Genomic DNA, 24,246 nt, shown 5'->3' with positions numbered 1-24,246 from the left:
CACAACGTATTTATTTAACATCAGTCATGAGTAATCTCATTTTAATACTTTTTTTTTCCTTTTCTGGAACAAAACCTATAAGTATGTTTGTGGCACTTTATTTAGAACAAAATCAGCAGCATTACATGTGCTTAAACTATACATCTTTTTTCCCTCCACATATACAGCTGGATACAGTTCTGTTTTTAAGGAGTTCCTTTTAAGAAATATGAGAATAAACTGTTCACTCTTTCCTGATTGATTGTATCACATGCTGGAAAAATTCCGCTCCAGCATTGTATGTGTACAAATACAGAGTACTGAGACATTTCACTTTGTGCCTTTTTGGTGTCAAATTTGGAGTCACAACAGGGATCACCACAATTTTACGCAGATGGATTTAAAATGTACTGGCGCATGTGTTTCTCACCCAGATTGCTTTGACCAGGATCCGTAAGGTCAGTGCCTTCACTGAAAGGCCAAAGCTTGCCTGAGCATAAGAAAATCAATACAATTTAAAATCATTAAGCTTGAAAATAATGCATCCATTCTGATCAATACTCCAGTTCTAAAGGCTCTGATCTGACTATATATATTCATATTATAAAACTAATCCTTTGCCCACACCATAAGGGTGGGCCATATGCCCCTAAAATAATATCACGATACCTCATGGTATATGTGCAATAGCGATACTCTTGGCAATATGACAAAACACTGAATAATTTTTTTTATTTTTTTTAAGAATACAATACTGCAACAAAATGAAAATTAAAATGTATTATTGCATACGATATATAGTAGAGATATAATGGGAAAATGGAAAACAGGGAAATAGCAAAAAAAGTAGTACCCTGATGTGATAATTAGGAATGGGTGATATGGCACAATATTTCAAGATTAACTATTGTTTACAATATAAAAAAATATTAGCGATATTATTGTCTATGATGTGTACGATATGGCACACCCCTACTTATCAATGTGAAAACTTGAGACCCAACACATGACATTTTTCACAGATTCTTCTGTCTTCCAATCATCGTTAATCAACCACACAGATCACTACAAGATCCAAAATCTTCCCTCAATAAAACTTCACACACTAAGATTATACACGGCCAGCCAACACTTCATCCACAAAACTACATACTAGTTTATAGTCAACTGGATGTAAACTCTGGTCCCTTTTACTGATGGTCAGTGACGGTTTGGAGAGACACGTCATCTGCTGGTGTTGATCCACTGTGTTATATATATATATATATATTTTTTTTTTTTTTTGGCACTATAAGGCGCACCGGATTATAAGGCACACTATCAATAAACGTCTATTTTCTTTAAGGAACAGAGGTGTCACCATGGTGCCCTTCTAATTCAGCAGGTCCTGCCACTGGGTGGTGGTGGGGGGGGGTAGCTAACTAAGTTAAGTAAAGCTAAGTAAACAAAACTGTCTTTCAAAGTCAAAGCATCGCTGGATGTTAATCCACACAGATTTCTCTCCTGAAAACTGTTTATTTGGGTGTTTAAAGCGCTTCTGTTTATTTCCAGATTTCTACTAAGGTTGGACACAGTAGAATTAGCAGTTAACCGCTAGCGCTAGCTGCAGTTAGCAGCTAAGGCCACCAGACAGCACAACACTGAGGAACCCTGAGTGTTCTGGTAAGCCAGGGTGATATTAGGTAGTGATTCATCCCACATAGCTTGTCGTAACACATTAAAAGCGCAGGCTTTAGTCCGATAAACCAATCATACATAAGGCGCACTGGATAAGACACTACCGATTTTTTGGAAAATTAAAGGATTTTAGTGTGCCTTATAGTGTGAACAATTTGGTAATAATAAAAAAAAATGATCAGATTAGTTGACTAGAAAAATAATCATTAGCTGCAGCCACACTTCTAACAGGATAAGAGTGAAACAATGACCAAAGCCCTTTCCTCATTACTTTCTAAGCAGGTAAAGGAGAGAACAAAAAAATAAAAAATGAAGATTTATCTATCTATCTAAATGCTATTAAGTGGAATGGAGAAGTAAAGTTCTGAACTTCCTGAACTCAAGAGTCTATAAGGAGAACCTGCTTGCTGATTTCATATCCTTTGCAGTTACTCATTACCAAGACCTTTGTATTGACTCAGAGTGGGTGGTGCCAGAGCAATAACTCCGGAACTGACAGGGCAAATACCCAGCAGTTACACATCAAACATCTGCCAGACTGATTCCAAAGAACACCATGAACATTCAAACCAGGCAGAATAATATAAAGACGTGAATGAAAGGGATAAATTAAATGATTCTGAAAATTAAAGGGCAGAATCCTTTTTTCACAATAATGAAAAGTAAGCAATAGAGCTGAAAGCTCCTGCGTCACTGCCGGCTTTATCATTTTAAGGAACTACTGCTTTATGACTCGAGGCATGCTTACCTAGAATTCCAAGAACATGCAATATATACGAGGTGTGTGTTCAATCTGGTTACTGAACACATGCAACGTTTGTTCTGCCTATATGTGCGTCATGCCTCTGGGCTTTATTTCGCTGCTTTGGAAATTTTTGATATACTGATTCTACATAACTCTATATTTTATCATTTAATGTTTGCTTTATTTCATTTCCTTATTTAATTTATTTTCTACATTGTAGATTAATAATAAAAACATGAAAACAATTAAGCAGCACATATGGAATTACGTAGTAAATAAAAAAAAAAGTGTTTGGCCTCCACAATCCCCTGACTTAAACCAAACTGAGATTGTGATTTGGGATGAACTGGAACTTTACAGCGTAAAGGAAAAGCAGCAACTATTGTTCAGCATCTCTAGGAACTCCTTCAAGACACAGAGAAAACGAAGACTTCCGGTTGGGATCTGGCAAAGATGGCGGCGTAGATTTTTTCTCTCCCCCTCAGCTCTTTTAAACCGAATAATTTTTACCCTAAAACACCCCGGTGCAGGTTCGTGTACGGCCTCTGATAAAGTATGGAGTCCACAGAGAAAACGCCATGGAAATTGCATCTCCTTCTTCTAAAAGTGCGGCTAAGAAGGCTAGGCGGCAGCTAAAGCTATCCGAGGAGCAGGACACTCAGGTTCAGTATTTACAGTCGCTCAGCTCCTCGGTGGACAGCCTGAAACCGACCTTGTCGGAGCTTAGCATGGATGTTAAGGCTATTCGCAACGATATGGATAACTTCCGTACAAATCTTGTGAAAATTGAGTCTGAGATTTCCATGCTAACTGCTTCGCTAGCAAAGCTGGGCAAATGCACAGACATACTGCAAGCAGCTCAAAGACAAGACCGCTCCGCTACACCGACAGGCAAGAAATCTTAAAGGCTTACCGGCAGCCCGGTGCGCAGGTAACCCACGGCCGAACGCGCCTGCTTCTCTTCCCGGACTATTCCACCGACACAGCGGTCCGCCGCAAAGCCTTCCAGCCTGTGATCTCCTCGTTAAAAAGCAAGGGATTGCAACCCTTTCTACTCTACCCAGCGAAGATGAAGGTCCTGCATAACTCACAAACGCATGTCTTCTCCTCTCCTGAGGAAGCCCAGCGTTTTGCTGATTCGGTCCACTCTGTCTCTGCTAACTCCAGTAACAGTGTAGTCTGATCTGGTAAAGTGGCCTTGTTTTCTGGTGTGAATTTGATGGAAATAAGTGAGGGGTTTAATTGATATAACTCTCTTTTGTACCTGTTTGCTCCCGTTTGTCGGGCATTTTATATTGTTTAATCTTGGGGGTGATAAGCTATTATGTGAGTGGCTCATATGTTGTTGAATTTATCACTGAGTACTTTTTATTACCTTTTTTGCATGTGTAAAAATTCTAATTTCGAGTTATTATGAATAGAGATGGGGGGGGGGGGGGGGGGTGTTTCTATTCCAGCTTTTGCAGGGCAGATGTTTATGCCCTGGCGTGCTGATGTTCTGCCTGTTGGGCATTTTGTTTTTGTTTTTTGTATATTTGGATTTTACAACACACACTACGAGCTATTTAACACTGGGGGGTATGATTTATTACAGTTTACTTTATTCCCATAGACCCATCATTATTAGTATTGATGACTTTTTACTTTTTACTATTTTTATGTTCTCTTGTATAATTATTATGGCTTTATTATAAATGGTCATTCAGTATAATATTATATCCTGTAATGTGAATGGTTGTAATACTCCTGTCAAACGTATTAAGTGTCTTGATTTTTTGTACCGTAAAGGGGCAGACATAGCTTTAATACAAGAAACTCATTTGAAGGCCAAAGATGTGTACAGATTGCAAAACAAATATTATAAAATTATTTCTAGCTCCTCATCCTCAAACAAAACAAAGGGAGTTTTAAGTTTGGTAAAAAGGAAATTAACCATCTTAACCATCCAAAGGATAATAATTTTACCTTTTTTTCACCCCGTTATAAAACTTTCTCTAGACTTGATTATATCTTTATATTATCTGGTGCAATCAAATTTGTTACTTTTACGGATATTCTTCCAATAACTATTTCAGACCAGAGTCCTGTACTTCTAACGTTAGCTGTACATGCAACAACTCCCCGCTTTAAGAGATGGCGTTTCAATGTATTTCTTCTTCAGGATGCAGATTTCATAAAATATACCAAAAGTAGTTTAAAGTCATTTATTGAAATCAATAATACCCCTGAAATTTCACCCCACATATTGTGGGAAACAACAAAATGTTTTATAAGAGGCTGTTGCATCTCATTTGCTTCTAATTCGTCCAAACGTAATCAGTGGGATATCACATATTTGGAGGGCCGAATTAGACAGTTGGAGATAATTGCAGAAAAACTGTTTTGATGAACACAGGGGCAGTCTTCTGACATCAATTAGGGCTGAACTTTTATTGCTTAAAACGAGGCAAACCTATTACGAGCAATCTGAGAGACCTGGTAGACTTTTAGCTTTACAGCTAAAACAGTCAGAAAGACTTTCTTCTATCAATGCAATTAGGGATTCGACAGGTATATTATTCTCTGACCCTACAGATATTATTAATATTTTTAAAGATTTTTATTGTAATTTATATAAATCTGAATTATCTGTAGATACTATAGAATTTGATAACTTCCTAAAACCTTTGAATCTATCTTCTCTTGCACCCCATCAGGTTATGCAGCTAGATGCCCCTATCACACTAGAGGAGCTTAAGGAAGCAATTATATCTATGCAAACACACAAATCGCCAGGTTTGGATGGAATCCCACCAGAACTTTTGGTAGCAGTATGGGATCTAGTCGGACCTATATGTTTTGAAATCAGTCGAATATTCTCTAGAGATTGGGTCATTCCATAGAGACCAAAACTCTGCACTTATATCACTTCTTCTAAAACCTGGAAAGGATTCAACAGAGTGTTCAAGTTATAGACCATTGTCACTTTTGAATACTGACATTAAGGTGTTTGCTAAAGTCCTTGCTAAAAGGCTGGATTCTGTTATTCCTGATTTAATACACAGCGATCAAACTGGCTTTATACGTTCTCGATTAGCCTCTGATAATTTGCGTCGCTTATTCCATATTCTAGAGTTTGCTCCCTCACAGATGCTAGGTCCTGCAGTGCTTTCATTAGATGCTGAAAAGGCGTTTGATCGCCTAGAGTGGCCTTTTCTCTGGGCTGTTTTAAAACGATTTGGTTTTGGATCAGCTTTTATTCATATGATTTTTACTCTTTACACCAATCCGTCGGCGTGTGTTAGCACTGGGCATATGATATCAGCTAAGTTTCTTCTAGAACGAGGCACCAGACAGGGATGTCCTTTATCCCCTTTTTTATTTGCTTTAGCTGTAGAACCTTTAGCACAGGCTGTAAGACAAAATGCCTTAATTAAACCTATATCTATAAAAGACTCTCTTCATCATATATCACTCTATGCTGATGATATTTTACTTTATCTGTCAGACATATCCAGCTCTTTTCCTAATGTAATTTCTCTATTTAACCAATTCGGCAGGCTCTCGGGATACAAAATTAACTGGTCAAAGTCTGTATTGATGCCATTGGATGCTCTTGCTAAAACATACTCTCTTCCTTCTGAAATTCCAGCTCAGATACGGGTCTCTGAATTTACATATCTAGGTATAAAGATTCACCCCAATATCTCCTTCGCTAGCAAAAATAATTATGCCTCTCTTATTAATAAAATCAGACATGATTTGATTAGATGGTGCCCTCTATATCTTACTCTACTTGGAAGAATATCAGTAATAAAAATGAATATTCTTCCACGGGTAAATTTTCTATTCTCTATGATACCGCTCTCCCCACCAGACACATTTTTTAAAGAATTAGATTCAGCTTGCCGTACTTTTATTTGGAACAATAAGCGTGCTAGAATTCGATTGTCTACCTTGCAACGCCCCAAATCTTTGGGGGGAATTGGTTTCCCTAATTTTAAACTGTACTATTGGTCATTTCAGTTGAGATTTTTGAGGACAAGGTTGGATGCTTCTGCGCTAACTCCTTGGCGAGCTATGGAACAAGCTATGGTTGAACCATACAGACTTCAGGATGTACCCTTTTTAGGTCTTAAACAAAGATCAGTTTTACTCACTTTGGGACCTATAATAAATAATACACTGAACATTTGGAAACAAGTGCATAGATATTTAGATCTTTCTGATCATTTTTATAAGTTATCTCCTCTTTGGCATTAGGCTTGGGCGATAATGTAAATTCAGACAAACGATTATCGTCACCAGAATTATCGCGATAAACGATAATATCGTTAAAAATGAAAGAAAAAAGTACCCCACGCGACCGGATTTGCCCCTCCAGTACAACGACGTTTTCTCGCCATATAATCTAGCAGCCAGTAAATATGTTATTTTTTTTTATTTAATTACCGACACATCCTGACAGGTAAGCATGCAAGTTATGCTTAAAAATAGTGCTTACAGGATGATGAAGTACATTTGCACGTGTTTCAGAGATGGTGTCAACCAGAACTTAAATATGACAGAAATATTTGAGTCACTGTGTATAATGAACGACCTTAATGACAGCTTTTTTTAAGTACAGACATAATATCACTGGGATTTGTAAAATTATAAGCCAGGCAGAATGTTTAAAATGAACATTCAAATCGACATGTAAATTAATAAATAATGGAGACAGTTCTTCAGTAGAAAAATCTAAATAAAGAAAACTTAACAGATTAAATTCGTCAATATTCAACATGTATTTTAGATTAATAAAATGGTAGGTTTAAAAAAGGAACTCTTTTTTTGGATTAAGGTAGGCGTATTATTTTTAAATATACAGAAATCTTTAAATTAATAAATAAAAACACCGATGGTTTAACTTTAGGCAGTGTTGGGCACGTTACTTTGAAAAAGTAATTAGTTATAGTTACTAGTTACTTCTCCAAAAAAGTAACTGAGTTACTAACGGAGTTACTCCACTATAAAAGTAACTAGTTACCAGTAAAAGTAACTATTGCGTAAAAATAAATAAATAAAGAATAAATAAAGAAAATAAATTATGTAATTACTATTATTATTAGAAAAATAACAAACAAAAATAAACCCAAAATGTTGACAAAAATATAGTCTAACGAATAAAAAAAATAAGAAACGAAAAACTCCACAGGACCAAAGAAAATTACTAAGACATGTAATACTGAAAAAAAAAAAACGGAAAAAACAAATACACGTCTGGGGATACAAATTAAACAAACCAAACCACACTCAAAGAAATAAATGTATATATAAACAAAACAAAAGAATGGACAAAAACAACAATCCGTTAAAAAAACTCATTTAAATCCATTAAAAAACTCATTTAAAACAATCACAGGCTTTTTGCGCAGAATAATAAAAGTTTCGGTTAGTTTCAGTTTCAAATCATGAAAACAGCTCACCAAAACCTCAACCTATCCTTTATATTTGACAATATTTGATTAACTTACAGGTCCTTACTTATTTTTATTTAACTGAACTGAGTTGTAAATTATTTATAGCCTGGCGCTGAATTCAGCTCTGCGCTGCGAAAGAGAGAGAGAGAGAGAGAGGCGCAGCGCATTTTGCCTGTTTTCTCTTTATTAATTAACAGTACATTTGTTGGCTTTAGTAAGTTTAATAACATTAATTTTAGTATACTTGTCAGATCTTATTTATAAAAACTTTTTTTAGAAGACAGAGGTTATTCTGCGGGCAATGCCGCGCCGCTGCGCCAAGCACCACTTTGCGTGCCTGACATTTCAGAGCGCTGGACGAGATTTTAATTCATGAATTAATATATTTAATATTTTAATAAATTTGCCCTGGTGATAAGAAACGAATGCTAACATATAGCGTTATATTTCTGTGTATTTCAAATGTTTTAAGTTTTATATAATTGACGGGCAGCACCACGCGCCAGATTGACAATGTGCTTTGTTTTTCAGATATAAAAGTGAAATTCAGTTAAATAATAGCAAAGTTAACTAAAATAAATTTATGTTCAGTCAAAGTTATTTTCTCTTTTAATTTTCCATTTCAAAACTCCAGCATTTGAGTGAGAATAAGCATCTGTTGAAATTTTTAAACAGCAGAATGCCTAGTTACAGTTATTTAGTCTGTGTACTAAACATAAATATAAATCCTTATAACTGACAGAAATAAATATAACTAATAATAATTTATAGTTACAGTACAGATTTTTAAGTATATATATTTTTTCATAGTTGATTGCTGAAGGCTCTGGGTGTGGTTTATTTTTATGTGGTAAAGATGTGATGGTATGGAGTATTTTGGAGCGCAGGGTGAGCAATCGCGCTAAGCTTTTTTCCGCCGCCAAGATAAAAACACGCCAGAAATTTACCTCAACACACATCATTTCCAGACCACCACGCCCATCGGTGTTAATATATTCCAAAGTCCAACGCTATTTTAAGGACGCGTGCAAGGCCTAAAAATAGACTGTTGACGGGTGGCAAAGCGCCGCTACACGCCTTGTGCGGGGTGTATGATAGGGCTCTTTGTCTGTATGCGCAAAGTTAAAAAAAAGTTCATTCAGCTGCTAAAGTAACGTGCAGTAACGGAGTGTCGAAAATGGTAACGGCGTTATAGTTACAGTCAGAGTAATTAGTTAGATTACTCGTTACTGTAAAAAGTAACGGCGTTAGTAACGCCGTTTATTTTAACGCCGTTACTCCCAACACTGACTTTAGGCTATAAAAAACTGTAATTATAACTTTAACACAAAAGTGACAGACTGCGCTTAGTGCGCTATCCTTTGTAATCAACTCACCCATTTAAAGCAGTTTGCCGTATTGGATGCTGGATGAAAAGAGAATCAGAATCTACTGTGTTGTTAGGATTCTTTTTTTCTGACATATGTAACTTCTAATCTAAACGTAAAGTCCGCTCTGCACCGCTTCTATACCCGCCTCAGATCCAACACTCCCTCAATTTCCAGCAGCGAAAACACCAGCTCATGTTTTACGTGAATGCAGCGCTTAGCTCTATACATTTGTAAAAAAAATATATAAGGAGTTCGTTAAAAAATACAACAAAAACAGATAAAGGCATGTTTAAAATATAACTAGTAAACACTTCTTATGTATTATTTATAATTAAAACCTTATCCTTGTGCATTTTTTATTAAGTTTTTATAAAACAAGCCCTGGACTGCTCGAATTTCAGTCTACTTAGATGCATCACGTCGACTTTCACGGGCAGCCCTAACTGTTATTATTATTATTATTATTATTATTATTATTATTATTATTATTATTATTATTATTATTAAGTTGTAGTACTATTTTATTTTTTGTTAGTTATTTTTTTTATTTCTTAATTGTTTTTATATTCGCTTTTTAACAGAAATGTCCCGTATTTGTTCACTTTTTTACCAACAAGCATTCGTGAATCACAGCAATTTAAATTAAATTCGACAATTCGAGTTTTAACACAAATATTTTATTCTGCTTTATAGCAGAAAATTGTGAACTTCAAATACAATCCAGGAAAATTGGAAATCTTGTCTTATAGTTAACAAACTAAATAAAGTTTTAAACATAGAAGTATTCGTTTCTTATTATTACATTTTAAAATATAGAAAATAAACCTCTTACACCACTAGGACAAAAAAACGTTTTTGCAGCTGGCAAAAATTATACAATACACACATTCGGTAGCTACATGTACCCTTTAACTGCTCTGTGCCAGCACGCTTAAGCATTCTTTGCGAGGAAGACAAGCATGTTGCCCTTGTCGGGTTTAAGATGAGAGCTTGAGGGACTAACAACATTTCCAGCTGTGCTGAAAACACGCTCGGATGGGGTGCTTGTTGCGCACACACACAGGTATTTGCGTGCAAGTCTTGACATTATAGGCAAGCGTTTACTGTTTGTACTGACTGGATGAACTGCTTTCTCCTTTGGTCAGACCAAGTTTAGCACACTCATTCGGATGATGTATCCTGAGATGCGCACGCAAATTGCTGGTATTGCCGTCCTTTGTCATGATCGACTTTCTGCACAGACGACATTTAACTGCATTGATGTCTAATGGTTCTCCATGTTCGTCTGCTTGGAAGCCAAAATACTGCCAAATCGGCGAGGTGACACCTTTCTTTTGTACAAGATCCTCCATTTTTCACCGTCCACCCAGGAGAAGGTCACACGGAGCAGTAATTAATTTGCATGTACCCAGCATTCAATTCCAGAGTTAAACTCTTTGTTCTGATATAATCAACTTACGTTTTAATTTGAAGCATATTATGTATGTGTGGTCTAAAATGCTACCTTTTTTCTTATGGCTATGAACATGTCATAGATTAGATTAATGAAATAATGTGGTTGATTAAAAAACGGACCCAAAAAAAAAAAACACGTGGTTAACGATAACGCACCTCATATCGTCACTGGCTTAAATTATTGCGATATTCGATAATATCGTTTATCGGCCCAAGGCTATTTGGCATAATAATTATTTATTGACAGGTTCTAAACCATTCACATTTCCTCCTTGGAGTAATAGGAATATACATGTTTTTGATGATCTATATGATAAAAACGGAATACGTTCCTTTCAAAATTTAAAAGAGATTTTCTCTCTCCCTGGAACATCTTACTTCATGTATTTGAGAATTCGATCTGCTCTACGAGCTTACGGTGTCAGTGTGAATTGGGACGTGGTCTGGAATAACGTATTCATGTCATCAAAAAATTTAGGTCATCAATTAATTCATTATAAGATTATTCATAAGTTTTACATGACTCCTCTTCGTGCTTTTCAGATGAAACTCAGTGTTGATAAAAACTGTAATAGATGTGGTCTTTCACTCCTTGGTACTTTTTTTCATGTATGTCCAGTTGTTGTAAGATTTTGGACTTTTGTGAAGGAGTTTATTTCTGAACTGTTAGATATCAAACTACGATTATGTCCAGCTCTTTTGTTATTATGTGATGATTCTGGATTTGATTTGAAGCTAATACAAATGAAGATTCTGATGGCAGGCTCAACAGCTGCGATAAAGGCTATTTTAAAGCAATATTATGAGCCTAATATTCAGCTGAGGAATATTTGGTTACAGTATTTCCTGGACATTTTAATTCTGGAGCGGTCTACAGCCAAACTTCGTAAGGCTACTTCAAGGACTGTTAGTAACTGGACAGATGCTATTTGGTTTGTGAAGGATCACATTTGAAAAGAGGGATAAGGGATGGGTCTTTTTGTTTTCCTCCAGTTTTGTGTTTTTGTATATGGACATGTTTGTGAGTAGTGAATGTGTATGTATTGGTGTGTGATTGTTGTAATTATTGTGAATCCAATAAATTGTTATTCGCAAAAAAAAAAAAAAAGAAAGAAAACTATTCCAGGTGACGCTACGAAAATATTGAAATATTGTGTTGTCACCCACCCCTAGTTATCATATCAGGGTACTATTTTTGTTTTTGCTGTTTTTAAGCAAAGAAAAAGAACAATTCACACTGTTCTCATTTCCCATTATATATCAACTATATATATTTTATTTGACTTTAATCCTAGATATATGGAGATATTTGGAGTGCACTTTTAGTATTATGAGATTCTGGATCATTGCTTTCTGTTACAAATCTGATATAATGATTGTTAGAAGTGTGCCATAATAATAATAATAATAATAATACATTTTTATTTTTATTTTGTTGCAGTAATATATTCGTGAAATACTTTTTTTTTTATTCAGTTGTTGTGTCATATAACCAAGAGTCTTGCTATCGCGAAAACACCATGAAATATCCTGATATTATTTTAGGGCCATATCGCTCACCCCTATTAAATACAATGGATCATTCAGTATTGCAGTTGAACCAATCAAACAGGCATTTTAATTGAGTGAAATATTTACGATTTTATGCCTAATCCAGATTCAATTCTTTTATTTTTTGAGCCCAATTTACATTCAAACCTTTCACTTCTACACCTGCACTGCACCATCAGATTTCTTAAGAGTGACAGACATTATTCACATTGTGCAGCAGTATAAAAAAAAAACACAATACAATAGACTGAATACCCAGCAATCAGGCACTTATAACTGAGGCCCCTACAAAAGCTTACAAGTGGCTGAGTATATCAGACAAAAAATGTGGATTTTTGCAGCAACATTTATCAGATTTTCTGCAAATATTTTAAAGCACAATATTTTAACACCAGAAAAGTGAAATAAAAAGGGTGTGATTATTGGCGTGTGATCTATCTCTTCAAACCAAAGGAAACAGCTGAACAAGGTTTGATTTAAAATGCCCTTTATATGGCCAGAAGACATTTAAACATAGATTGTGCTGATATCTGATGAGAAAATATAAAATCTGCTGTGTCTGTGCGTTTATAAGACAAAGACCAAGTTGAGTGTAAACCAAATGCGCAGCCCTTACAAACTCAAATTTAGATTGAACATATTTTTATAATCAATACTTTTAGCATAAGCAATTGTAGAGATAGGAGAATCAGTGTTTTTAGGGCCGATACTATTAGCTGATTGTCTTTCAGTGCGATTGTCTGATAATCTGGAATAATCCGTACAGATCACTTAACGTGGATGAATTCTTGAAATCGCAAGATTACAAATACCAAGACAGATTAATTTCAAGAAATCTACAACAAAACAAATTAAAATGTTAGTTTCACAACTAACAACTAAATTTTACCAGTACAGCCACTGAAGTACAGTGTTATACAGGAGTTTCAGTTTAGCAGCAGCTGCTAACTGTGCTAAGCGCTAGCTTTTCACCATTCAGAGGCGAGTATTATTGTCCTGTTGCCTGCTGCTAACCCCAGCTAGCACTGCTGGAGCAACATTAGAATTAGCTGCTAACCACGCTAAGTGCTAGCTCTTTCGCCATTCAGAGGTGAGTATTATCGGACTGTAGCCTGGTGCTAACCCTGGCTAACACTGCTAAAGCAGCATTAGGATTAGCCACTAACCATGCTAAGCGCTAGCTCTTTCGCCGTTCAGAGGCGAGTATATCGGACTATAGTCTGCGTGTTTACCACATTGAAACAAGCTACGTGGGACAAATCACTACCTAATATTGCCCTGTCTTACCGGGCCATACTAGCTAATATTGCCCTGGGTGTTACACTGAGGAATAGACCAGAAAATAGACAGACGTTCATCGACAGTGAGCCTTATAATCTGGTGTGCCTTATAGTGCGAACAATACGGTATGTATTCAACATTCAGTTCAAAACTTTTTCAAATATTCAGTAGAAACAAACAAAAACTATGTATCTATAACTATGTAACTTGTTTACACAATAGATGCAGATTTTAAGTAAAAATGTAAACCAATGTAAATAAAAATAATACCGCACTAAAACCACAATACTATAAGAGTAGAATATTTTAAAACATACTATACAATATGGCACATCCCTAATCCTTAAATATACTGTGGTTAATGCAACACTTGCATGAATCTATGCATTAAAGCAGACAAACCAGGTCTCCCTGAAGCTGCGTGAGTCTCCCGCATTTCAGTAGTGGCTCCCGGATGCCCGCGAGTCACATATAATCTCCCGGAATTCAGAACGAGTGCCCCAAACGCGCGCACAGGCGACTGACTTTTTTTCTCTAATCGCGTGTGGGAAGGAGAGAGAGAAAACAGAGAGGGTTCTGATTGGCCTGTTCTCTGCAAAGAGTCTGTGAGACAGCCAATCAGTTTTTAGTGTGGGCGTGCAGTGTTTTTTCCCCCCTCCCGGACGTGATTTCTTCAGTGAGTGAGAGAAAGCAGATCATGGCGGAGGCAATATTAATTATTGTAATATGATATGAAATGTTTTTGATGTTGTGCAATTTTTTGTGATATTCAATTTTTGTTTGTTCCCCCCCCCCCCAAAAAAAAAGGAAAGCAGAGGCAGGGCCTTCCAAAAAGGAAAAAGATAAAACTAATTTCACCTCTGGTGTGTGTTCCATTTTTTTTTTTTTTGGCGGGGGAGTGGGGGGGTGTGGTGGGGGGGGGGGGGGGTCGTATGGGGGTGGTAGGGTAACCTCCCTGAAATCAACTTTTTCAACTTGGGATGTCTGTTAAAGTAATTATGCTATCAATACACTACTTAAAACACCCATGACTATAATAAAAAAAAAATGAATGGCTTTTTTTTATTCGAAGGTTAAATTCTAACATCTTAAAACTGCAGCTTTAAAACACGAAAATTAACCCTTCGTTTTGCTGTTTGAACAAAGCATTAACATGCAGCAATTTCTGAAAGCAATGGGAGGTGATTTCCCAGGGAGCCCTAGACTAAAACTTCTGTAAAAGGAAGCAAAGGAATCTCCATTAACAGTGTAATGGTCCAATTCTTGTCTCTAATTTGCATCTAGAAGGCCGTCTGAAGATGAATGAACTCTGTTTAATCCTGCCGGTGGGTCAGCTAACCCCAGAACACATGGTGAGGAGGGAGGGACGCTTCAGCAGCAGCTACAAAAGAAAGGCCAGCAGGGTGTGTGTGTGTGTGTGTGAGTACTGAAGCCATTCAGGCCTTCCCTGCTTATCAGTGATGTCAACGCCACACAACTAATGACACTCCCACCGCCTTGGGTAAATCACTTTACACAGGGTTGACTTGACTCCCATTCTAATGAAGTACGCTTCTCCAAGACGGCTCAGTAGGAAAGTTAAAAATTAACTCTGACAGTGGCGGGATTATCTGCTCGCTGTTGATGAGATAATATGACATGCTTTATTAGGGACGGCGGAGCCATTTGCTTTAATGAGTGCAGAGTGACTAATGCCGCACGGTTCTGCAAGACCGTACAGAGCCTCAGTGCTCGGAAGCTTCATTACAGAACAGGCCCGAGACAATGGAGCTAATGCACATGTGCTCCCACACCCCTGCTCTCAGTTCCATCGTGAGCGATCCTTCAGGAAATGATCCAGTGAATCACTAAAGTGAGGTGTGTTAAGGGTTGATAACCAGGTCAAGGATTATCGTTTCATAGAATCGTGGCATTATGTCACAGTCACAAGAGGTGGGCAATATATCAAACTATGTTTAGATGGCAACACATTTTCTTATAGCAACGACAATATATCTTAACTTATTAACATGTCTTGACCCGTATATGGGCGGGTCATGTGTATGTGATACAAAAAAAAACCTTATTCGCTGCAATAAAATAAGTTATTTACATTCTGAAAATATGAGGGGTTTGAAAACTCCTACAGGACAATTGAGAAGTTGCCTGTTCACTCTCCAGTCTACTCCACTTAATAATTCCAGATTAGTAACAGGAATCAACCCAACTTCTGCATGTTTAAAAATAGACGTAAAAACTAGACAAATTTAACGTAACTAAAAGGTTTGGAGGCCATGAACTGTTTGATTTGTATTCAGGATTTGTACTGATTTCAAAATGAAGTTCAGGAAAGAGACAATTTTATGATTTTATTCATTATCCTTTGACAGTTGCTGATTTACTTGATTATTTTTCGATAGGTTCTATTACAATTACAATTATTTGTTTCACTAATGTTACCTATCAAGCGCTAGTTAAGCTTTTTATGTAATGCTTAAATAGAAATCCTCAAGATTTAGGGGTGTAAGGTCAGGCAGAAAATTGACAAAAATCCTGGCCTGTTAAGAGGTTAATAAGCTCTCCTTTAAAGAACAGACCATTACAAAACTACAATTAAAACGTATTTTTGAACACTTTTCAACAGGATCTTTTTAAAACTGAGCCTTATATGTAACAATTTCTCTTGAATCTTGTTGTAATAATTATATTATCGATTCATCCTTAAAAAATATTTGCTGACCTCAGCATTTCCCATTGTTCCCATTTACTTAAGTAAGGACAGCCTATTAACGTGAATAAGTCAGTATGTCGACCTTGTACAAAAGCAGCAGTTTTGTGGTGTCTGGATTCTAGGGATCCTAGTGATAGTACAATAATGTCTTAACGATAATCATCAGTGCCTGAGATGTGCATCAAAGAACGGAAGAAGGAAGAAGAAAAAAAAAAAAAAAAACACTTAAAAATCATGAAAAAGTATTTAAGCAGCAGTTTTTAAGAACCTGTCACTGAATTCATACAAATGCACCAATAAGTAAATTCTGGGCCAATGTCAATATGGATAGAACACGTACACATCTGCCAATGCCGATTTACACATTTACGACGTACAGAAACTAAAAAAATGGCATGAAAGTATCTATTTCAATTACTTGGCTTATATTCCAAAAAAAAATAAATAAATAAATAAATACGAATGACACCGATAAAATGTCGATCGATTGTGCATTCCTAGAATTGCAAAACCACTGCTTTTGTACAAGGTCAACATGCTGATTCATTTACATTAATGTTTTTTTCTTGCTAAGTAAATGGGACAATGGGAAACACTGAGATCAGCTAATATTTCGAATGTGGTCATATACAAATGTTGTAAGGATGAATTAACAATGTAATGTATTGTGACAGGACTCAAGAAAAAAATATGCAACATATAGGGCTAAATACTGAAAAAATCCTTGTGAAAACATTAGTGATCAAAAATGTGTTTTGTAACTGCATTTTCTTTTAACTTGCACATGTAATATTTCTTTGGTGCATGCATTCCCAGGACTAAATAGACTTGACTTTTAACCTCTGCTCCACTGTAAGCATTGACATTGTAAAGTCACTAATTCTTACAAAATTATTGTATTGATAAACAAAATATATGTCACAACATACACTTTATTATTATTCTATATTTCTAAGACTTTGCAAAGTTTCATCTCTGTAGTAGAAAAATGTAACTGCTAGATGAATTTGCTGAACAATTTTCAAAGCTTTTTTAATAGGAGAATTATCAGGATACTAAATCACAAAGTGACCATGTGTAAAATGACAAAATTTGCAGCAAAATGAACATTTTATATTACAATATATCAAGAGTGAGTTTTTCATAAACTCTACCAAGCTAAACAATAATTACTACTCCTCTAACTTTATGAGCTGGTTTCCTAAACAGTGTGCAAGCCTAGATGCCTAGACCACATTTTCCTATTGGAAAATCTCCATTCAAACTTCTGTGAGGTTCAGCACTAGGCTTAATCCCTATATGGGATTATTGAAGTTCTTGACAGTGCGCTGCTCTCTCATGCACTCACACAGACCTGAGACCTGAATGAACATCCAGGGCACTGAATGCCACATGACATGAGAGACAGTTCCCTGTGCCAGGACTATAACTCAAGCCAGGAAAGATTAAAGTCCTGAACGTGCAGACCTTGTACAGTCCAGCCAGGAAGGACCAACTTGGGAGTATTTGTATGTATCAGTGGGTTCACAAACTCAGTTTAATTTTAAAGGTAAAAACCCACAAGACGAGCAGAATTGCCTGAATGCCTTTAAACTCATAATCCCACCAGACAAGTATGAGCCCAGGAACAAGGGGAGGAGGTCTGGGAGCTTTCTTCCTGGATGAGCAGCCAGGTGAGGCTTCATCAAAATGACAGCTTGATTAGATCCCACGTTTAATTCCGCAGGTCTCCCAGACCAGACAGAGCTGGGCGACACCGTTCTGTTACATAACAACCAGAGACAAGGGCTTAATCCCCCTACAGCCCTGCTGCCAGCCACACGTGCACCATGTGCTCTTTTCACCTGGGAAGCTTTTCATAGTTAAAGCGATTAGTTTGGGCAAAAATACATAAATAAATAAAAAATACAGGAAATGTAGTCAATCGTGCTGGGTGTCTAGAGTTGCACTAGAGCCATGAGACTATCTTTACTAATGAGTAACTTCCTGCCACAATTCAGCACTAATCAAGTCGCATACCTAAATCCTGACACACTTCTGTCAAACCTTTTTAACCTCAAGCAGGATCATATATGGTCTTTGTACACGGTGTGAAAAGGACATGTCATGTCAAAACATGTCATACAGAGTCAAAACCAGTACTGGAGACTGATTAACCACGCAAGTGAATGTTAATTTAAGCATTTGGCACAATCCTTAACAAGTAGCTACAAGCTCTCATAAACACTAAATGACATAGCTCCCATGGAAATCTAACATAACCCACTTTGGACACTTAAATAGTAAGGAAAAGCAGTGGCTCACTTAATGACTAGATTTTTGAACTGTTTTCCAGTTGCCGACTGTCTCTTGTAGGCTGCCATTAAAGAACTTTGACTCGGCACGCATCCAATAATGAAGTCCAATCATCGACGAGACAACAAAAAACCTAGCAAACATCTAGCAGGTTAAATCTCTAGACTAGTCTGCAACTGAGTCAAGCTACAGCCAATTGGATTGTGTAGATAGAACCATGTTCCCTACCAATCTAATGGGTTGCATCACTAGCTCTTGCGTTTAGCTCTCAAGTCTTTTCATTTTTAAAATTGTTTTGGGGGAAAGGGAGATGCCAGAGTCTGCAACCCATTTCTGTCACTAATCTGTCACGTAGTGTGAAAGAGACAACTGAAAGACTCACTATTACAGAACAACAAGCCCTGTAGTGTGAATGGCACAATGACCTAAAAGTATTGTGCTTTACTGTAGTAGACTTGTTTACCGAGCTTACTTTAAAATGTTAACAGCGCCAAAAATTTAAAACTTAGGTGACCAGGTTCCTGTTCCAGCCTCAGTCACAGCTATTTTACAAAGCAACAGAAACTGCTGTATAGTGTTCATTTGAGATCTACTAAATATGACTGAACTAAAGCATTCAACAAAAAAAAAAAAGGCTTAGACAGCTATTTTTTTTCATATGGTAGCTTGTTAAAAAAAACAATGGTTGAAATCTCTATGCCACCCTGATTACGGCCACTAAAGACCTGGGGATGCAAACACACCAGACAGTTTTGGAAAAGCAGTGAAGAGCCATTGACAGGCAAACCTTGGATGTGGCTTTTTAAAATGTCAAAAGTAACTGTTGAAAATGGGATGTCATGATGGGACCACTCTTAGGGACAGTTGTTTCCAGCTACAAGCTACCTGTGCCAACTGATAAGAAAATCGCCAATGTTGTATACAAGTTTGACACTTGTGCAGAAAAAAGTAAACAGGCAAAAACTTGCAAACAGTGGGCAAGAACCTTTTCTGTTCTCTTGCTTTTTGGTGAGCAAAATAACAGATCTACATGCACAGGCCTTGTTAGCTTCATTATGCTGTCAGTATCTTAAAATATACAACTGTAGAAATATTATCGGTTTTATCATGAAGCAAGACAATAAAATAATTACACAGTATACTGCCCTGCCACTCTAGAAAGACGGAAGCACTTTGCTTCTGGGAACTGAGCGCAAAGCTGAATCACCCAGCAACATAAACTGAATCACTGCTAGCTCAGTATATTTCACGTTTGACACACAGCCGAGTCAGGTTCATCTGAGGTGGAGGAGATGCGCTGAGAACGCTGTGTTTGTAAATAGAGAGCTGGGCTGTGACTGGCTGCAGTGCTTTAAGTGTAACTCTGCAATAGCATTGGCATGCTTACAGCACTGCAGAGTGGTCTAATCGCCATGGCATCCTGCCGCTGCTGCCAATCAGAGCCAAGCCGTGGGGGGCTGGGGCGCCAACTTCCTTCCGAGTCCATTCATACCACAAAAGCCACCTGCTGTGCCTGTCAAAGACTGGATCGAGGGAGTGAGGGAGAAGACAGAACGTGGAAAAGAGAAAACAAAGCGAAAAAATGAAGGAAAGAGAAGTGGTTTGGGAGTACCTTCTTCTTAGAGTATTACTAAGTGCCTGGTGTTATTCCCACAGACATATTTACTGGCAACATGATCAATTCATCATGTCTTTGAGAGCGTGATTCATAGGCAAAAGAATAGATTACAATGACAAGTGCTCAATCTGGCAAAAGTAGCCAACATGATGGCTTGTCCAAGGGTGTCCAGTATCCATGTCTGGCCCTAAAGGTATAGCACGGTTGGGCTTGAGCAGGATTTCTTTGTTCAAGAACATTCAGTTTAAGTCAACAGGTTTTATACCAAGGGCTCGTTTCAAGCAGGATATCTTGCTTAGGCAGCTAACAACTTTAGTCTGAACCCTGGATTATCAGAACCTGGAACCAGGCAGTGGATCTGGCTCAAACAACTCTATTTATTTCTAGAAACCTACAACAAGCTCGACGGAACCTTACATTCTCCTCAAAATCTTATAAAGGACAACTGAGTGGGTTCTTTTATCTAAATTAAGGTGATAATTCTATTTTTATCGTCAGCACTGCCCCTGGCAGCAAAGCAATGTGCTAAAATTTCAGTCATCATAGTTGCAGAGCTAAACGAAATGCTAAGATGCTGTCACTTGTAATCACATTAGCCATCATTGCAGACACACTGCAGTTCACATATTCCTACAACATCTGTCTTGATACAGTTAATTCAGCCTCCAACCAAAGAAGGGTAAAAAAAGTTGTTATTAAATGGAAGATTCTTGTGAATGTACGAGCATTTAGCCCTGGTAATTTGTTTAACAGGCTTCAAAAGTTCAAGCTCACTGACAACTTGGGCCACATAATCTGCATTTTTGGGTCAGTCTACATTCACAATGCTGTGAAGTCCCAGACTAGGCTTAAGAAACTAGGCTTAAGAAACTTAAGAAACTAGGCTGTCTGAGAAACTGGCCCTAAAAATTAGAGTGTAAACCATAACAGTCAAAGACACCAGTCAATAGGCACTGTCCACCCAAGTCTTAAGCCTCTAAAACAAGGGTTCATAGAGAAAGCTTTTATCTGCTAAGCTCTCAGAAGATATCAAATAAAGGACAAACTCTTGAAGTCCAAATCTTGTCCAGGCTGTCTCTGCTTGGACCTAAAAATTACCGTCCATCTCAAAGACCAGCGAAGACAGAGTCTGTTCTGACCTCTTTTGAAGGGATTCTGCATTTCCAAAGCAGAAGGCCACACCAGAGGGGGGAAAAAAAAAACAGAAAACTACATCAAAATTGACCTCCAAGGCTGAGTGAAGTACTGCTCATGACCCTCACTAGCCTCACTAGACCCTCTACAGCAGCCTTTCAAATTTGCTGTACTTTTTTTTTTTTTTTTGCAATGGAGGGCATTTGGGTTCCTTCACTAATGAGGTTGATTAATTATCCCATTACTCAGTAGCTGCTCCAGTTCTTATTAACTGAAGCTCACAGATGGGTACAGCTCATGAGCTTGTCAGGCAGGTTCAAAGACAAGGAGAAAGTGCCTGAGGAGAGAACACAAAACCAAAAGCAGGGAGGCTCCAACCTTTGGAAGGCCTTTGTTTTTATTCTTTGCCTGTCGTCGTTTGTACCATTCTCCTGTTCACGGCTCATTAGATTTAAAGTTGGGTTGTCAGATCTGTTTACCAAAGAGCTCGCCTAACACAAGCTCCACAGGTCCATTTCATGTCCCTGTCTAGCCTACTCTGAGACATTGTCATACTCAACCTTTCTAGCTTTAGCTGTTTGCACCTGCTACTGTGCAGTCACAGGTCATCTTTGTTGGCAAACTGAAGAAACATCTCAACTGTGGAACACATTTCAGTGACCAGGAACTGTGTGAAAGACAAAAAAAAATCAATGGGGAAGAGAGGAAACTGATCTCTGCACTGGAATTGAAATGACACTGAGCCCAATGGGGGTGAGGTTGTTCTCATAGGATTATCGCAGGGGGATTACGCTGGCTCTTGTGCACCCTAGAATACACAAACAGCTTTGTTTTGAAAAGAGAGAAAAATTTGAATACTTGATGTACAGTCAAGTACAAGAAGTGTTGTCTGGGAGACTGTTGTGAGCCACAAGTGTTTGGCTGCTCAGATGACAGGGAAAACAGTGGGGTATGGGGAAGAATGTAAGTCAGACAGAGTGTGAGTGTGTATAGAATGAAGAAAATGGATACAATGTGTGAAATCTCTGACTTAACCAAACTCAATTGGTTGGAACATGACTGGAATCAAGAGAGATTGAATAGTAGTTTGGGTGGCTCTCGATCAGGACAACACAAGAAAATACTGAATTTGATATTGGACAGAAAATAAGAACAGTAAATCTTATCCAAAAAACTTGTTGGAGTTCACACTTGTTCTAATGAACTAAACTAGGATTTGTTTTAATGAAACCAACCAAACTGAAGGAAAAACACAGGCAACAGGACAACATAGTTCATGTTAATGACTTTGAGATCTATTAAAAGATCGTATTTGCTAATTTCTCCCCTCCCCGTTCAAATCCAAACGTTTTTGCTGATATCAGCCCAACATCAGTACCTATTATCAGATCCATAACATGTCTAAAAATAGAACAAACTTGTGTGTGATGTGATGTTAGATGTATTTCTTCCTGTAGGATGATAGTGTGTTGCAGGACTGGACAATACATTCTAAACATTGATATATTACATATCCAACTGTTTTTTCAAGATTTATAAACAAAACAAAAACTATGACGATTCTGTAACGTAACGATTCTGTAAAGTAACATCGTCGTCGTTTATGTGAAACTTGTTTGCTTACCGGAACCATGACACCTAGCAGAGTATGATCTAGTGAAATTACACCTTAAAACCATTACAATTAAATGCAAAGGTCTAACAACTTTATTTCAGCATTTCAAACAATATAATCTAGTGCAGTGTGCTGAGTCAGTCTTGTTACAACAGCTTGTTAGATTATACCATCAGTTTTTTTCTTTTTTTTTTTTTACAAAATGTTTCTTTTTTTTATATATATATAATTTTGCAATAATGTTACATTGACCCTCAATTGTCTTCCCCAGGCCTTTTTGAATGTTCTATCCCAATATATATTTAAACTAAATTATTGTCCAGTTACATCACCGCTACTCATATTTTAACAGTATTAGTATCAGAGGAGAACAACCTGTATTATGGCTAAATGCCATGACTAGCAATCACCTCATACTCACAGTACTCTTTACTGGTAAATATTTTAGCTAACACCTACAAACTGTGTTTACATTGAATGAATGTGTGGATGTGTGGACGTTTTGTAGTTGTACACCTGGTTTGGTGACAGTTGTTGAGTAGTCTTTTTAGCTTACCCAACATAGGCAAGCTAGCTAGCTAGCTAGCCAGTAGCTAACAGCATGTATGGCCAGCATAGCATGGCCAGCTAGCCAAGTAAAGCGTGAAGTCTAGAAAATCTGATAAAGGCCAATTGTTAACATGTTTAGCACTGAAAAATTTATAACTGAAGAAAAAGTTATATGAAAATAAAAGGTCTTTTTGCAACTCAAAGGTCAGTGTAACGATTATCAGTTCAAGTTTCTGACTCTGAAGTGAATTTTAGGATAAAATGAAACAATACATTTCTTTTTTTTATTTTTTTATTTAAGTCTTGTAACGAATGTAACTGAAGCAGGTTGGACTATACAATCAGATTTTTGTTACAAAATATGTTTTGTGAGGGGCAGAAATAAAAAAAAAAGGAATCCATATCAACCCATTTCTTTTATCTTGAATTTACATTTTGAAAAAGTCGTGTTTTGTGAAACATGACTAACTTAAACGTTTAAATGGACAGTATTCTACTTAAAAACACTTATTAAAAATAATATTAGCGTTCGCCTCATTTTCTCAATGTAACTTACAATGACAGAAGGGCTGAAAAGTATTTCTTAAAAACATTTCTCGATATACAAAGAAAACAATAACGATATATTACAAGTTACAGTGTTGACCTAGCTTATCACCATTTGTATTAATATCGAGGACACGTGCTGGATATTTTAAATTGTAGGTAAATATCTAACTCTGTATCTAAACAATGTATGAACATTTTTTGATAAATCTAAACAAAAGCAATCAGAATATTTCACTGATAAACACAGACACACTGACCCTCGAGTGTCTTTTCTCCA

At 37.0% G+C, this 24,246-nt stretch overlaps 1 protein-coding gene across 1 annotated transcript in view; it reads right to left on the bottom strand.

The window, feature by feature from the left end:
* yes1 (YES proto-oncogene 1, Src family tyrosine kinase) overlaps nt 1–24,246 on the bottom strand; it is a 79,842-nt gene that overhangs the window by 54,557 nt on the left and 1,039 nt on the right. The gene's annotated exons all lie outside the window — the stretch shown is intronic.

The sequence above is a fragment of the Astyanax mexicanus genome, chromosome 8 (assembly GCF_023375975.1).
Source record: "Astyanax mexicanus isolate ESR-SI-001 chromosome 8, AstMex3_surface, whole genome shotgun sequence".
Classification (NCBI taxonomy): Eukaryota; Metazoa; Chordata; class Actinopteri; order Characiformes; family Acestrorhamphidae; genus Astyanax; species Astyanax mexicanus.
Note: the sequence above shows the minus strand (reverse complement) of the source record. Positions and strands in the feature narration are given on the sequence as shown.